At 34.0% G+C, this 18,049-nt stretch overlaps 1 pseudogene; it reads left to right on the plus strand.

Moving 5' to 3' along the window:
- Positions 1 to 12,915: 12,915 nt before the first annotated feature.
- On the plus strand, positions 12,916 to 17,635 carry LOC120120467 (annotated as a pseudogene).
- The last annotated feature ends 414 nt before the right edge of the window (positions 17,636 to 18,049 follow it).

Below are 18,049 nucleotides of genomic sequence, written 5' to 3' on the forward strand. Positions count from 1 at the left end.
ATATGGGTTCCTAAAGAATTATTACTACTAAAGATAAGAATGTCCTTAATAAATGGATACCAAAAGGGACAAGGATTTTAGAAACTAATGAATATGGACCCAAAAGAATTTGGGTACCAAAAATTAGAAATTAATCTATGTTTGTAGGAAAATGAGCATTGCTACAAGGCACGGGAAAAAAATCCAAATTCATGGTACCTTGATAGTGGATGCTCGAGATACATGACCGGAGATAAAAGTCGATTCATTGATCTTAACGCCAAAAATGGAGGAGAAGTGACTTTTGGTGATAATTCAAAATGTCACATTGAAGGTATTGGTACTATAGGTAATACCTCTTCCATACAAATTAAAAATGTGTTATATGTGAATGATTAAAGCATAATCTATTGAGTATTAGTCAATTATGAGATAAGGTATTCAATGTCATGTTTGAAATTAATGGTTGTAAAGTCATTGACATTGCATCTATTGGATTATGCTTGTTGGTCATAGAATAGGAAATATATACATGGTGCATTTAGATTCTATTGATATGACTAATTTGTGCCTAGTTGCTAAGGATGAACATGATAGTTGGTTATGGCATATGAGACTAGGACATGCTAGTATGAGTGTTTTGCAACGGTTAATTCAAGGAGACTTAGTAAGAGCGTTGCCTAAGCTTAAATTTGATAATGATAAAATCCGTGATGCTTGTGCTAAAGGAAAACAAAAGCGAATTTATTTTAAAACCATTAATGACGTATCAACTAGTAGAGTATTACAATTGATCCATATAGATCTTTTTGGACCAATTAGGACTACTAGCTTGGGTTGAAAACAATATGCATTTGTCTTGATAGATGACTATTCTAGATATACTTGGGTTCTATTCTTAAGTACTAAAGATGAAGCATTAGAAAATTTCATCACATTTTCAAAAGTAATCCAAAACGAAAAAGGTTACTCTATCACTAGTGTTAGAAGTGATCATGACACTGAATTTGAAAATCTTGGATTTAATGAGTTTTGTAATTCTAATGGTATTAGCCATAATTTTTCAGTACCTAGAACCCCTCAACAAAATGGAGTTGTTGAGAGGAAAAATCGAACTTTAGAAGAAATGGCTAGAACCATGCTTTGTGAAAATAATTTGCCAAAATATTTTTGGGCGGAAGCCACAAATACCGCTTGTTATTTGTAAATCGAGTAATGATTAGACCAATTTTAAAGAAAATTCCATATGAAATTTTCAAAAATAAAAAGCCTAACATTAGTTATTTTCATCCTTTTGGATGTAAATGTTTTGTTTTAAACAACGGTAAAGAAAACCTTGGCAAATTTGATGCTAAAAGTGATGAAGGAATTTTTCTGGGTTATTCCTTAAATTCTAAAGCTTATCGAGTATTTAATAAAAGAACTTTAGTTGTAAAAGAGTCCATACATGTTGTTTTCGATGATAATCTCCTTCCGAGGAAGGATTCTTGTGTTAATGATGATGTAGGTATTGTACAAGCAAATGACGTTAGACATGACGTTGGAGAATCATCATCAAAGGAAGAAACGAAATATGAGGAAACTCATGATCCTCTCGAGAATTCAACCATTGAAGAAAGGGAAGTATCTTATCCAAGAGAGTGCAACTATGTCAAGGATTGTGAGATTATAGGTGATCCATCCAAAGGGGTAACAACTAGATCCTCTCTTAGAAATATTTGTAATTATGTTGCATTTATTTCATGCATGGAGCCTAAGAACATTAAAGAAGCATTAAAAGATGAACATTGGATTATGGCTATGCAAGAAGAATTAAATCAATTTGAGAGAAGTAAAGTGTGGACATTAGTTGAAAGGCCTAGTAATAAATCTACTGTAGGTACTATATGGGTATTTAGGAATAAGCTTGATGAGAGTGGTAATATAGTGAGAAACAAGGCTAGACTTATTGCTCAAGGGTATACTCAAGAAGAGGGCATAGACTATGATGAAACATACGCTCCCGTAGCTATGATGGAAGCAATTAGAATGTTATTAGCATTTGCATGTTTTCATGAATTTAAATTATATCAAATGGATGTTAAAAGTGCATTTTTAAATGGTTTTATAAAAGAAGAAGTGTATGTGGAACAATCTCCAGGTTTTGAAGATTCAAAATTTCCGAATCATGTTCTTAAATTGACAAAAGCACTTTATGGTTTAAAACAAGCTCCTAGAGCTTGGTATGAAATATTGTCAAACTTTTTAATTGAAAAAGGTTTTTCAAAAGGGAAGGTTGACACTACATTGTTTTTAAAGCATAAGGGTAAAGATTTATTAGTAGTTCAAATTTATGTTGATGATATAATATTTGGTTCTACTAATGATGTTCTTTGCCAAGAATTTTCTAAGCTAATGCAAAGCGAATTCAAAATGAGCATGATGGGGGAGCTGTCATTTTTCTTGGGACTCCAAATCAAGCAAAGAAAAGATGGCATCTTCATCAATCAAGCTAAGTACGTCAAATATATGCTCAAGAAGTTTGGACTAGAAAATAACAAACCTCATGACACTCTAATGAGCTCTTCAACAAAGCTTGACTTAGATGAAGGAGGTAAATGTGTAGATGTTAAATTATATAGGTTAATGATTGGATCTCTACTTTATCTAACTGCAAGTAGACTGGACATTATGTTTAGTGTTTGCTTATGTGCTAGATTTCAATCATGCCCTAAGGAATCACATTTACTAGCTGTTAAGAGAATCTTTAGATACCTTAAGGACACTCCTAGTTTAGGACTTGGTATCTTAGAGAATCTAGCTTTAGCTTGCATGCCTTTTCTGATGCGGATTATGGAGGATGCAAATTAGATAGGAAAAGCACCTCCGGTACTTGTCAATTCCTTGGAAATATGTTGATTTCTTGGTTTTCAAAGAAACAAAATTGTGTCGCATTATCTACCACTGAAGCGGAATACATTTCAGTCGGTAGTTGTTGTGCACAAGTTTTATGGATGAAACAACAACTTTTTGATTATGGAATTGAAGTAGGTACTATTCCTATCAAGTGTGACAATACTAGTCTATTTGTCTCACTAAAAATCCCATCCAACACTCTAGAACTAAGCACATTGAAATAAGACATCACTTCATTAGAGACCATGTCATTAAGGAAGATGTAGTTCTAGAATTTGTTGATACTTTACATCAATTAGCGGATATCTTTACAAAACCTTTAGACAAGGAAATATTTTGGACACTTAGGAGAGAATTAGGTTTAACTTACCTATCTTCACTTAGTGCTTAAAATAATTTTAGCACTTTTAAATAAATGAAAAATGCTTATAATGGTAATTTTTTATTGCATTCTTTGCTATTAGATAGGGAGAGTTTATGTTATTTGGTGAAAATTAATTTTATGTTCAAATATTATTTAAAGATTAATTTAATTGATTAAACATGATTAATTTTCAATATATGAGTTGCCAATACCACTAAAGCTAATTAATTTAGCATTTAAGTGTTTAAAATGGATTTTTAACATTTATGTGCTTCATGCATCGATACACTTAATAGTGCATCGATGCATCCCTTTGAATGTGCATCGATTCATCATGCTGATGCACCGATGCATGCCTTGAATGTGCATCGATGCACGAGGTCATGCATCGATGCATCCGTCGGGTTTTTAGATAAAAACCCTGATTTTCTTCATCTTCTCAAACTCCCAACTCTAAAATAATCACGTCATTCACCTCTCTCTCTCTCTAAAATCTCATTTTGCTTAAAATCAACAAAATATTATTGGAATATTCGAGTTTTTCAACTCCTAATCCAACATTTATCATCAAATCGTGCAAAACAACATCACATTCCTCTCAAATCCGAAATATTTAAGGTAATATTTCAAAAACCCTATTTTATTGATTTTTGATCTTAGGACTAGTTTTAATTAGTTCTAGGATGAACATTATATCGGGCATTGATAGTTTGATGATTACAAATTAGTTTTTACAACTAATTTCATCAAAAACTCAAAAATTTCAATGAATTTGTGAATTTTCGAAATAAAAAAAATCAAAAATTCTAAATTTGATGTTTTTGATTTAATTATGTTATTTTCATGAAAAACTATACATATTATTTACAAATATTATTTTGAAATAGTTTTTCAAAACATTTCCCATTAGGATTCGGTTTAGAGAACCTTGAATTATTGAGGACTCAATTGAGTTTTGGGATTGATTATTGTGCATACATGTGTTTCAATTTGCAGGTTATATTTCTTTTTCCGATTCTTAAATCATGTCTAATCCCAAATGCCCTATGACTTCGTCGAGTCGTTCTCGTTCAAACCAACCTCCTAATCCCGTTCCTCCTCCACCTTCATCTATATTAAGATCTTGTTTTAATATGCCTGAGCGTCGTAGAGACGAATTGTACTCTAGGTACAGAAATTCTTTCCAAACTTATAGAATCCGTGAAGAGCATATTCCTTCGCTTCAAGCCATGGTTGACATTGACTTCGAATACCTTCCGATTCTTAAAGCTTGGAAGTTTAATAAATTGTTTCAGCTTAAACCTATCGTCTATCAACAATTGGTCCGCATTTTCTATTCCAATGTGGTGTGTATTCAAAATGAAACTCAATGTGGAACTATAGCCATTAGATCCTATCTTTTAGGCCAATTTATTAATATTGACCCCAAGACTATAGCTTTTCGATTTGGGTTAGATGATAGTGGTGTATATAATGAGAGTGAAAATATGGAATATCCCTATGTTCCAAACTCCAGTGTTAGTACTCTATGATCTCATCACGGTCGTTTTCTCCATTTGATGATCTCTTGGTGGTTTAGACCATCCGGAGGTAGGTACTCCACACTTCGTGCTAGGGATTTATGGTGGATGTATTGTATTAAAAATAAAATCAAAATAAATCTGCCCCACATTATATTCAGTCAACTAGTGGACATCATAAACATTGTTCCTTCAAAACATGTTGAAACATTGATTTACGATGTCTTTTTAGTAACCTCTTTATCAAACTTGGTCTAGACGTCTCTCTCGACAATCCTATCCCACTCCAAAATCAAATCAATCTCACATCCTTGAAGAAAGTGGATTGGAAACAAGACGAGGTAACCGGTCAATGGGTTTTTAGACCCAGAAAGCAAACTCCGAGAGCTAGTTCCTCACGAGCTGCTCTTAGCTCATCTCGTGCTCCTCCTCCTCCTTCGACTCCAACTTCTAACGATGATCCTGAATTTCAACAACTTATACAAGACATCGATGATCATGTATCTGATGACGAGCCTGCACCGGAACCAGCTCCACAAGAAGATCAAATGCCTCCATATTTTCGTTCATTTTTGGAGACATTTGATTTACGGTATGCGTCCATGGATTCGCGCTTCACATTCATTGAGTCCCAGCTCTCTACCTTGGGAGCTCGACAACAAGATATGAATGATCGTTTGGATGCACTCACACTTGAGATGAGAGCTCTTTACCCTTCTCCTCCTCCCGATCATTCGATGGATGAATATACTTATCTTGCTTTGATTGTTTTTGGGTTTGAACTTGAATTTAAATTGTTAAAACATTTTGGATTGTCTTTCTTTGATTGTTGGATGTTTGTTTGATGGATATTTGAACTTTTATTTCATATATATTTTGGTTTGTTTCAATATGTGCATTATTTACTTTTTAGTTGAAATATGACAAATTAACCATTTCACATTTTATTATGAATATTGATTAAGAAACTAATGGCTAATCTCTCTTTTGATCTTTGATCTTAGCATCTTAATATTTAAGTTTCTAAATATAAATTGGCTAAGTTTTTCAAAACCTTGTGTAAAGTTATTTTAGAGTCTTTTTGATTTAACAAAAAGGGGGAGAAGTGTAAAATGTTATAGTAAGGTAGTAAGGGTGAGTAATTTCAAACTTGATTTTCAAAATAGTTTTTCAAAGAAAATCTTAAAATTACTCAAGTGTTTTGTTATATCAAAAAGGGAGAGATTATTGAAAACATTTTGATATTTGATATAGCAAATTAGTTTAAAAGAATTTTAAGATTTTACAAATGATTTTCTAAGTATATTCGATTCAATTAATCGAATATCAAATTATTACTCCAAGTCTTTTAAGATCAATTTCAAACCTTACTAAATATGTAAAATTGTGTTTTATACTTAATATATTTTTGAAACAATTTTCACAAAGTATTTTGAACCAAAATCAAGCCTAAAATCAATTTTTCAGAGTGATGCACCAAACCATGCATCGATGCACCATGAATTAAATTGAACATCGAATGCATTTCATGCATCGATGCACTTACCATGCACCGATGCACTGAGGATTTTATGAAAACATCGAATGCATTTGATGCATCGATGCACCATGGGTATGCATCGATGCACTAAGGGTCCAACGGTCAAAATATTTGAATTTTACACTGATGCACCGATGCACCATGGGTATGCATCGATGCACTGAAGCTCCCAACTGCTTTAATTAATTGTTTTCACACTTAAGTGGCTCTATTGACTCCACTAATCATCCCCAACATTCAGAGGTGATTCAAGGTGTATTTAAACAAGCTTAGAAGCCATTGATCAATAATAAGAAACAACAAGCAACTAGAATCAAGAGAGATTCAAAGAAAAGCATCAAACTTCAAGTTTGAGCATTTCAAGCCTATTTTTCATTCAATATTCATTTTGCTTTCAAGAACACTTATTGTGCTCAATTGTATTTATTCTTGAGTGTTCTTTCTTTGTTCTATAATTGTGCAAACATATTTGCCTTGTGAGGTTTTTCTTGTAAGTTTGCAAATTTGTAATTTTCTCTTTGAGAAAAGACTGTTCTCAAGAATTGAGGTATATTCTTGAGGGAGTTGTAAGGTTATCTCTTTGGCCTCAAAAGAAAGAACAAATTAGTGAATTTGTTGAAAATCCTTAGTGTGGATAGCTAAGGTGTGGACGTAGACTTTAGTTGATAAAGTCGAACCACTCTAAATCGCTGTGCAATTACTTTCAATTTTCTGCAAAAGCTTCCACCAAAATATTTATTGCCAATTCACCCCCTCTTGGCCGATTCCATCGATCGATTAACTCAACACTATCTCATGTATAATTTCTTGAGTTTTCAAGTTTGGGGCTTCTCTTAAAGGTGATCATCCTGGACTTCGAGACATGATTAGTGAAAATAAATGAAATGTGTAAAAGACCTTACCAAATATTGCTCTCACAAAGCCTTACGAGTTCACTCCAAGGAAACTTGAATATCACTCAATCCACTCGTGTTTGCACTCTATGACTTCAAAGACTTTTACTAGTCCTCTTCTAGTCACCCGCGCTCAAGCCTTTTTCCTCTCAATCTCTTTGTCTCAAGTTCTAAGTAAACTTTACTCAAAACTATACCAAGAAATACTTACTTGTTGTGCATCGGCTACAAATGGTTAGTGGGTAGGAAAAGTAAATATAATGTAATAAGGTGGCTTAGAAATGAGAAATAAAAGAAGAAAATGGATTACTTATAGCAAAATCACTTTACAACACTTCTATCACCACAATCAATTTGAAATTCTTACTTGACTTGCTTGGTGACGAACTTGTTGCTTGTGCTTTCAACTTTTGCAATTTTCTTTTCTTTTTCAATTTGTTTTATTCTTGAGTGCTTGCAATTTTCTTTGCTGATTTTTTATCTTTCTTCACTTGAACTTCTTTTTGCATTTTTGGATATGTTGTTGTTGCACGTTTCCTTCTTCCACCAAAGCTCTGTATACCGCTTGATGTAAGGTACTCGTACCTTAATTGATTGTGGATCTGGGAAGGAACAACTTGCATAAGTGAATGGCTCAAACATAATGGTTTGGTAGTTGATGTAAAGGTAAAATGGAAGGCTATTTATGATATGGCTACATGTAGGTTTATGAATGAAATGATGGTGAAGATAGTATCTTAGAAAGACCAAGGAAAAACCAGTGCCACAATGAGCAAAGACCCAACCTTACAAATCTCTCTAAGGGGTAGTAGAAAAGGACTTTGACCCACTATCTATAAAGAGATAGGAACCACAAGTATCAATGACAAAGGGGTTGAAGCCACAAGTAAGAATTTACTTGATAAGTCGATAAAAGTCACCAAGGACTTGAGGAAAAGAGAATAATCTCACTTTAAATTATATGAAAAGTCTAATTACAAATGAATAAGACTAGCCTATTTATATAATTGAAGAGACATAGCCAAATCGGTACATAATGGTTCGGCCAGCCCTTGTATCTCTTTGAAAATACATAATTAATTGAAGAATTATAATGAAAGCATAGGTATTGGTTCGGTTGACATAGGGAGTCATAAGCCTTGGCCGAATAATGCTTGAACCCCTTCAAGTTGGCGCCAAAGTGAATGGATATGTGCTTTGGCTGAATGGTGAAGTACCTTGGTGTTTGGCGTGCCTAGGAGGGTTACACGCACAACACACGCTAGCTGATCACATGGGAATCCTAGGGATGCTTGTAGTGCAACCTTGTGCATGGGATGAAGGTTAGTCATGTGCATCACCTTGGGCGTGTGTGAGTCATCCCCCAAGCTAGTATAGGTGTGCATGTAGCTAGCAAGCAAGTGAGGTTGTTATGAGTTGTTATTCTAGCCAAGACCTCCTTGGCTTCTTAGCATGTCTTCTAGCTATCTTTAACTGGTCACTTCAGCAACTTAGCTTTAAATAGTCCACCTAGCTGAGTTTAGCTAACCTTGATCTCCTCCAACTGATTTGAGCTTTTCATTGTGTGCCATGAAGCTTGTGAGCTAATTGCGAGCTTCCATAGTGTGCCAAGTACTCCAAAAAGCTACCCAATGTGTGACTTGCTTCCATGTACCTATATGTACAAATAAAACAAGGTAAATCAAAGGAAATGAGTTGGAATGAATCAAATACCTTGATGTTGTGTTTGTTTATGACCTTATGAGCTATGAATGCATGTCATGAGCTAAGAACTATATAATATAACATATGTGAGCTAATGTGTAAGACTTAGGAGCTGAATTGAATGCAAATGAGCTAAGAAATGAATGATTAAGCATGTTGCCATTTCATGAATGAATTGAAACATACTTAAATGAATGCAAGACTATTATAACATAATAATATGCTTTGAAATAACATTGTGTACCAAATAATATAAAGATGTTGATATTATGTTACTTTACTTATTAAATCACATAACTAACAATCGTAACATGGTATGCATTATTAGTTAATATATGATCAGAATTATATAAAGAAAGTAAAGTATTAAGAGGTTTAAGAATACTCCCTTAAAGGCAAAGTAAACATTGCTTGCATATGGTAAGAACATGCTTGCATCAGGAGCCTAACCTAAACCTAACCCTGGCCATAGTGTAGTCGCCCCAATCGCCCACCCAGCTGTTGCCGTTCTCTGCCACCAAAAAGAGAGATTGCTATCCCAACACGTAACCACCTAGCTCCTCAGCACTCTACGCAACATGCAACAAACAGCAAACAAAAAAACAAAGTTGTAATCTTTTTTATTTTATGTAACATTGGGTATAAAACCCCAAATCCAAACAGTGTAAAGAGACTTTTTTTCCCGTTTTCTTCAAAAGTAATACAAAAAATGGGGTTTCAAGGTATTATTTTTCCTTTTGTTTTTTAGTTTTGAATAACAAAAAATTATTTTTTTAGTTTCGAAAAACAATAAAAAAGAAAAACAAAACTAAGCAAAAAAAATGAAAAGAGATCGAGAAGAGAAGAGAAGAGAATTAAGAGATTAACTTCGACTAGAGCCTTCGCTGGCAACCGGGACCTCTGTTCGTAGATCTGAACGGTCAAAAGGGTGAAAGAAAGTTGGTGAACAACCTACTTCAGACTTGGCTCGATGGGACGGTGGACGATGGCGATCGAAGCCTTGAAGAACCGAAAGGTCTCAGCCTAGTTTCATGGCGTTGGAGGTCGTTTCGTGCAAAATGGAGTACAGATCCGTGACCACCGCGACGAGACGAGCGAACCACGAAAGTTTAGACCTAAACAAACACCAGTGACGATGGCGATGCGACAATCGACAACGACTAACGCGACGGAACTCCTGCTAGATTTTGGGAAGTCTAGAGAGAATGGATAGTTTCTCTCTCTAAAAAGAAAAAAGAAAAAGAAAAAAATAAAAGAATAAAGAATAATAAGAGAATAATGAAAAATAAGAAAATATAACTTTTATATGAAAATTTTAGGTATTATCACGCTTAGGTCCCCTTAGGTTTAAGTGTTTTTACATTCTGGTCACTTGTAGGGACCAAATATGATATTTATCCTTTTTTCGTGCATGTTGTCATTTATTGGGTTATTTTCTGTTCAGCCCCTCTAAGTTTAAAGTGTTTTTACATTATGGTCATCTGCAAGGACTAAAATTGTTATTTTCCCTTTTCATTGCATGTTATCATTTATTGGATTGTTTTTTGTTTAGTCCCTTTAAGTTTAGTGTATTTTTACATTTTAGTCACTAATTAGTTATGTTATCTTTATTTATTTATGAATTTGATGTGATACTTTCAATTTATGCATTTTGGTCACTGTCTAATTCTGATTTGGCTACATTTTTTATTTTATTGCATTTTGGTCCCCTGTTTCTCTGATTTTCGTGAACTACTTTAAATATATGAGCACCGTTTGTGTGATTTTCCCATTTTGTGTTAGCTCTCGTAAAAAGAAAAATTGCCTTTAGATCATTTTTACTTAAATGTGTTTTTATATTTAGGTCAATGATTCTTCTTTTATTTTATTAATTGCAACATGATGTACTGATTTTGTTATTTTCCTGTTTTAATTTTTTGGTTGTTTCTCTTATTTAATGCAATTTAATCGTGTATCTAGAATTTATTTGTTCTTTTTAGCTTGTTTCTCTTTTAAAATATGCTTAATTCATGTTTGTCCTTTCCATGTTTTTTTGTTTACTTTTAGATTATAACTTTATTTCCTTTGCTTTTTAGTTGCCTTTTATTACTCGTTTACCTTTATGTGCATTTTTTTGATTTTCTTTTCTTTTCTTTTTGTAAGTTTCATTTCCCTTAAATTTAGTTGTTACAATATTTTGATTTTGTTTTCTTCATAATTACGTGACATGTGTTTTGATTTATTATATGTTTGTTTCTTTTCTTTCTTGATTTTATTTCCATCTTTGTATTGCCTTTTTTTTAGCATTTTTGTTAATTAGTTCATATACTTTTTTTGAATCTTTTTGGTTTATTTTAAAATGGATGTGTTTTTTTGGTGCATTTATTTTATTTTTAGTCTAGGATTTTATACCCATTTAATTTAATTATTGTTGGATTATTAATATTCGAGTTTAGTCCTTAATTTAGACTTTTTAGATTTAGTCCCTAAACTTAGGATTCTTTAGATTTAGTCCTTGAATTTTTAATTGATCATAGGTAACTAGGATTATTAATTAGAGACTCTATCTTAGGCCTAATTTCACATTTAGACCTTTAATTAGGAGAATTCTTACTTTGGTCCTCATTTTTTCTCGAGGTTCCAGTTTAATTATTCGAATTGCAATATTTATTAAAATTAATTTAAGTTAATGTTAGAGCCTCTACTTTAGTTAGATTTCAATTTAGTATTTTTAATTTAGGGAGTAATCTGAGTTGGTCCTTGCCTAAATGCTCAAGGGACCATATCAATTATTCAACTCAATAATTGGTTAAAATCAAGTATGATTAATATTATAACCTACACTTTTAGGTTTATGCCTCTAGGTTCTTTAATTTTCATAATTTGACACTTTAAGATAGAAAAAAGTCTTAATCTACCCTTAGTTAATTAGGATTAATAATAAATTGTTTGATTATTATTTTAAAACCTAAGGCAATGTTCACTTATTAGGGAATTAATAGTATATCTCCCTCAAGTATGCTTAGGGGTGACTATTGGTGATTCCCGAAATAGGTCGACATCTTTTCCAAGACCGCCTCATGATTTCTAAAATCAAGAAAGTATCAGGTTATTAGGCACAATAGCATATCTCCCGCATTTATGCTAGGGGGAATGTTATAAGCATGAATAAACGAATAACCTTTTTGAACTTTGCTTCCGTAATGATTTTTAAATTAAATAAAGTTCGAATTCAAAAAATTTCGATTCCCTAAACTTTAATGATAATTGTTTATATGTCAAATTTTATTTAATGTATATATATTTAATTAAAGGGTAAACCACGTGTTTAGTCATTAAATACTAGTTTTGATTTAGTATCTAAACTTTTAACTTTTTTCAAATTCAACCTAATGTTTAGTTCTTGTTTCATTTTCGTACCCATTAAAAACTCAACGTTAAGTTTTGAAAAAAAATTGAAAGTTACTGATAGTTTAATTACTAAACATGTTAAATTTTTAATGGTGAGGTACTAAAATGAAATAAAAATTAAACTTTAGGTATGATTTAAAAAAAATTGAAAGTTTAAGTATTAAAACAAATCAAAATTGATATTTTAGATACTAAACATGTAGTTTACCCACTAAACATTTAGTTTACCCTAAAATAAATACTGAAATTAAGTTAGAGTATCAAACAATAAATATTACATATCAAAATCATGTATTTAATTAGATAAAACATATATATATATATATTAAATTAAATAATGAAATGAATTTCAAGTACCAAAGAATAATTTACCCAAGAGTGAGTCTAAGAAAAATCTACCTAACACACGGCGGGCCATGATCAACGCCGCCAGTAGACCCCAATCCGAAGCCCGTAGACTTTTTTGAAGAAGGCAAGTCTGCGCCATCATCTCTTGTTTTTTGTTAGGACAACTTCTGCTGCAAACAGACATATAAAATCCAAAGCCAAGAGGGAAAAATCAAGAAAAATGGTAGAAATTCACCTTCTGTAACTCTTCATTTCATTTCACTAACAAAGCATTTAAAAGGAAAAAAAAAGTTGTCCCCTTAGATTGAGAGAGACAGACAAGGGGGCTCTGTTTTTGATTGATGGGTATAATCTCAAATCTAAGAGGACCAAAAACCCAACAACAAGGGTTGCCCTCCTCCGATACTTTGCCACCATCTTCATCATTAACTTCCAACAAAAGGAAATGGTCCAATTTGATGCCTTTAGTTGTGTCCCTTGTGGTCATAGCTGAAATCGCGTTTCTGGGTCGTCTTGACATGGAAAAAAACGCTGCCTTTTTTGATTCATGGCCTGAGATGTTCTACAAATCACACTCTTCTGCCGGCGCTGAAAAGTTCGGTACTGAAGCTTCGGGCGGCGATCGGAACTTGGTGAAAGAGAGTTTTGAGGAGTGGCTTGAAAGGGAAGATGCCGTGACTTATTCAAGGGATTTTTCCAAGGATCCCATCTGGGTTTCTGGTGCTGACCAGGTTTCTTTCTTTTCTTTTTCTGAGTCAAAATGTTGATATGATCCAAGGTCTTTTCTCTGCTAGGCGTTAGATAATCAGCATATTGAACACTGTACTGATGGTCTGTTTCAAATTTGAACCTTCAGCTTCCGAGATTGTCAATTTCTCTTATTGTTTTGTCTAGGAAATTGTGAGGTTATTGGTAAGTGTTATTTGCAGAGTTCTATCGCAATTTGACAGAAACACGTGAAATGTAGATCAAAATAATGTTTATGTATTATAGCTTTTGAGTGAAGATCGTGTCTCCGTAGTATAGTATCAGGGATGGACCAAGAGGGTGTAGGGTGTTGGGTACGGTCGCACTGCCTAAAAATTTGAAATTCCTTTTATTTCAGGTATTTGTTTGTATTTTCTATTGATTATATGAATTTAGTACCCCCAAAAGTTTTATAATTTTACACCCTTAAATTTCTAATATAACTTCTTAAATTCGTAACTTCTAACATATATTTCTACGTCCGTCCCTGTATAGCATGTACTTAGATCAAAGGAAGTATCTTGGTAAGTGATATATATATATAACATTAGGAGTTAAAGATGTTTTTTTACTGATGCTAGCCCACTCTAAAATGTTGTTATCATTTTGCATATTATTATTCATGGTTAAGTGGCTTTTCTTTGTGTTATGCTAACTTCCTCTTCATGGTATGTAGGAGTGGAAAACTTGTGGTGTGAGTTGTACATTTGGATTTGATCCAAGTAAGAAACCAGATGCTGCCTTTGGTTTGCCTCAACAATCTGGAGTAGCTACTGTGCTGCACTCAATGGAATCGGTTTCGTACTATTCGGAGAATAATATTGCTCGGGCACGACGGTGGGTAAGCACAATCCCTAATGACTTCGGTTGCATTTGAAACAAACACAGATTTTTCAAATCTCCAAAATTTGAGTTGTTCATCCAAACGCATCCTTGATGATTTAATCGCTATTGAAAGGGACTATTAATAAAACAGAGGCAAGGGCAAGTTGAATTTTACCAAAACCCTAAAAAAAGATTTGAGTCTTTATTGAGTTTTAAGGTTTCGGTTTATTGTTGATGATTTGAAAGGTTTTAGTCTCTCATTGATGAGATGAGCTATCGATATCAATAAAATCCTGATAATTTGGTATTAGAGCCAACAATTTTTGGTAATGGCTGACTGGGCAAAGAGCAAAAAGTTTGAGTATATGCGAATAAGGATAGAACAAATATGCAATCAGCATGTAGATGTGATTTTTTCTAAGAACAAAAGCGAAGTCTTTGATCAAATGCTTGAAGGAATGGATAAAATGATTACTGGTAAACAAGTTTGTCAGTCACTCTGCTAGGTGCCAAGGTATACCCTCTAGTTGAACAAATTCCAATCACTCTTGAGGAAGCTACCTTTTGTGAAGTTTATCCCAAATCCAAGCTTGAGGACAAGCCTTTTTTTCTTTTACCTTTCTATCTTCAAGAAGGGAGTACTGTTGTGGAGGCTAGTTGAATTCTACCAAAACCTTAGAAAGAGATCTAAGTCTTTCTCTAACGATTCCTAAGATTTCAGTCTCCTTTTGATGAGTTGAAAGGTTTCAGTCTTCATCTGATAAGTAGAACTTTCAATCTCAATAAAATCGTAACACAGTTTTTCTTCCTAATATTCTCTTTAACAAGCTTTTGCCTACAGTTTCGAGAATCTAGGGGGCTCATGGACATGGCTATGCATGTGTCCTCATGTTTTCCATAATATTTAGCACGTACTTCTAGCATGTTTATATGATTGATAAAAGTTTATGAGATCTCTACCAAAAAGCATTCGGTAAATTCTCAAGCTTCTTTTTGTGATTAAGCTGCTTATGTTCTGGAAATGTTCGACATTAGTAAACTCGACTATTGCCCCCTAAACTGTTTGTAGTATGCCAATTGTTTCACTGGATGAGCGGTCCGACACAGCTAGACTTAAGGTGGATTCTAGCTAATGGGAAGTTCCTGTAATACTAACGGTTTTATTTTGTTTTCCTTTTGAATTAGGAGGGGTTTTGATATTGTAATGACAACTAGCCTCTCATCGGATGTTCCTGTTGGATACTTTTCATGGGCTGAGTATGATATCATGGCACCGGTGATGCCAAAGACTGAGAAGGCCCATGCAGCTGCTTTCATTTCTAACTGCGGTGCCCGCAACTTTCGTCTGCAAGCGCTTGTTGGGCTTGAAAAGGCAAATATCAAGATAGATTCTTATGGCAATTGTCATAGAAATTGTGATGGAAATGGTGAGGTTCTTATGCTTTTTGATATTTTAACCAAGTATATACCGACATACACTCTGATATTAAACCGTTAAATGTTGTAGTTCCTAATTTGTGGAAACAGTTCAATTCGAACCAGAATGGCTAAACCAAAATGCTGAGTTGGCTAGGGTTGCATCACTTGGAAAGATTTTTTAAGACCTCTCACTACATTGAGAGGCCAGGCCATATCATTATATGAGTTGTGAACTGAGGAATTCCGGGTTGATTTACTCGGGTAAGAAATGCCAAAGGTTCCACCTCAGGGGAAGAGAACTGTTAATCTCAGATATGCAGTAACTAAAAGAAGTCATAGACATGGATCAGTTGTGGTTCACTGGTTTACCATTATCATGTACACATGCTGTATCATTAACCATGCATGTTAGTTGCTATGGACATCAATGCCATCTTGTTATTTTGATTGGTATACAAAAGTTATAGGCCTTTTAGTAAAAGTCGGTCTTTTTTTTTTTGGCTCAAATGAGATGCTTAAAGAGTGTATCGGGGCTCAAATTTCATCAATTAGGTATGCATTGTGTGAACTGGTTTACAAGTATGCTCTATGTAAATTTTGCAGTGGACAAAGTTGAAGCTCTGAAACGCTATAAGTTTAGCTTAGCTTTTGAGAACTCCAATGAAGAGGATTATGTGACCGAAAAGTTTTTCCAGTCTCTTGTTGCAGGTATGAACAGTATTTATAATGGAACGTTAAACTAAACATTATACTAGTAATTGGGATTTGATAGATAGAAAATATTTATTTTCGATCCTTGGTTCCTGTGATTGATGTTAAAAACTCCATCATACTCAGTCTCCTAGAGTGTACCTAGATTTCTCCATAGGAAACTCATTCTGGTTTTAGGACAAAAATCAACAAAAAGTTCTACCAAAAATTGGAAACTGTTAGTTTTGACGGGTTTGAGGAATTAGATCTAGAAAATTGGGTCCACGCAGCAATGTTTCATGTGTTTTCATTTGGGATCTGAATGTTTCAATATCATTGTTTTCAGTTTCACCGTTTGGTCATTGGAACCTTTAAAATTTTGTAGGGACCATACCTGTTGTTGTGGATGGTGCTCCAAATATTGAAGACTTTGCACCGTCTCGAGATTCTTTTTTACATATCAAGGAATTGGAGGATGTTCCATCAGTTGCCAAAAGAATAAAATACCTCGCAGAAAACCCGGTTGCTTATAATCAATCACTAAGGTGTGTGGTATGCTAATTTACCAGAAAGCTGTTTCTTTTTGTTGAATAGTTAAACACACCCCCTCCCCTTATGAGGTTTGTTGATGGTTTGAGTTTAATTTTGGATTCTTCATTTAGAATCGTGTTGACAATGCAATATGAATGAATTAGGTGGAAGTACGAAGGACCATCTGATTCTTTCAAGGCCCTCGTAGATATGGCTGCAGTTCATTCGTCATACCGTTTGTGCATTCATTTGGCAACAGTAATCCAAGAGAAAGAAGAAAAGAGCTCCAAATGAGAAACGCCCTTGCAAGTGTACCAGAGGGTCAGGAACCGTGTATCATATTTACATAAGAGAGCGAGGGAGGTTTAAGATGGATTCTGTGTTCTTGAGGTAGCCACCTTATTCTTTAGCTATTAGTACATTGTTAACAACATGTTTTTATCGTACTTGATTTGATTTTCTTTAAATATTACAATTGACGGGAAAGTAGTTGAAACCTTCTAGGTGTTACATTCTTAAGCATGAGTCAATGTGTTAATAGGTGGTAATTCGAACTCCATAAATGTAGAAACTGGAGGAAAATCCTTAACTTCTGACGTTGATGATCAGGTCTAGCAACTGCAGTGCTTATGAAGTTTAAGTCTCTGAAACATGAGCCGGTTTGGAAGCCGGAAAGACCCAAAAGTATCAGAGGAGGGGATGAACTAAAAGTATACAGAATATATCCTGTTGGCTTGACACAGAGACAAGCTATATATACGTTCAATTTCAAAGGGGATGCTGATCTCAGGAGTCACATTGAAAACAACCCTTGTCCCAAGTTTGAAGTCATATTTGTGTAGATTGAAGGTCACATTTTCTTGGTTTCACCAATAGACAGATTACTTGTAAGAATATCATATATATATATAGAGAGATATTTGTAATCACTGATGAGCTGATAGGGATGAGGACGGTTATAGTTTTACTGATGGCTCAGTTAGTTTTAGCTCCACTTTTGCATCTGATCTGATCCTTTGAGATTTTACATTGGAACTCTTCAAAGCAATAACAAAATATTGGATAATTTAGTTTGATTTTGATATATGTTGAATACTCGTGTTGTTGCGGGGAATCTTTCTCTGTTATACCTACTGTGAATGCTTATGATCTGTGTGTGTTTCTTGGAGTTGGATTTTGAGTGAATGAATGTGCTCCATATTTG

This window comes from Hibiscus syriacus, unplaced genomic scaffold (assembly GCF_006381635.1).
Source record: "Hibiscus syriacus cultivar Baekdansim isolate YM2019G1 unplaced genomic scaffold, ASM638163v2 tig00110339_pilon, whole genome shotgun sequence".
In the NCBI taxonomy this organism is placed as follows: domain Eukaryota; kingdom Viridiplantae; phylum Streptophyta; class Magnoliopsida; order Malvales; family Malvaceae; genus Hibiscus; species Hibiscus syriacus.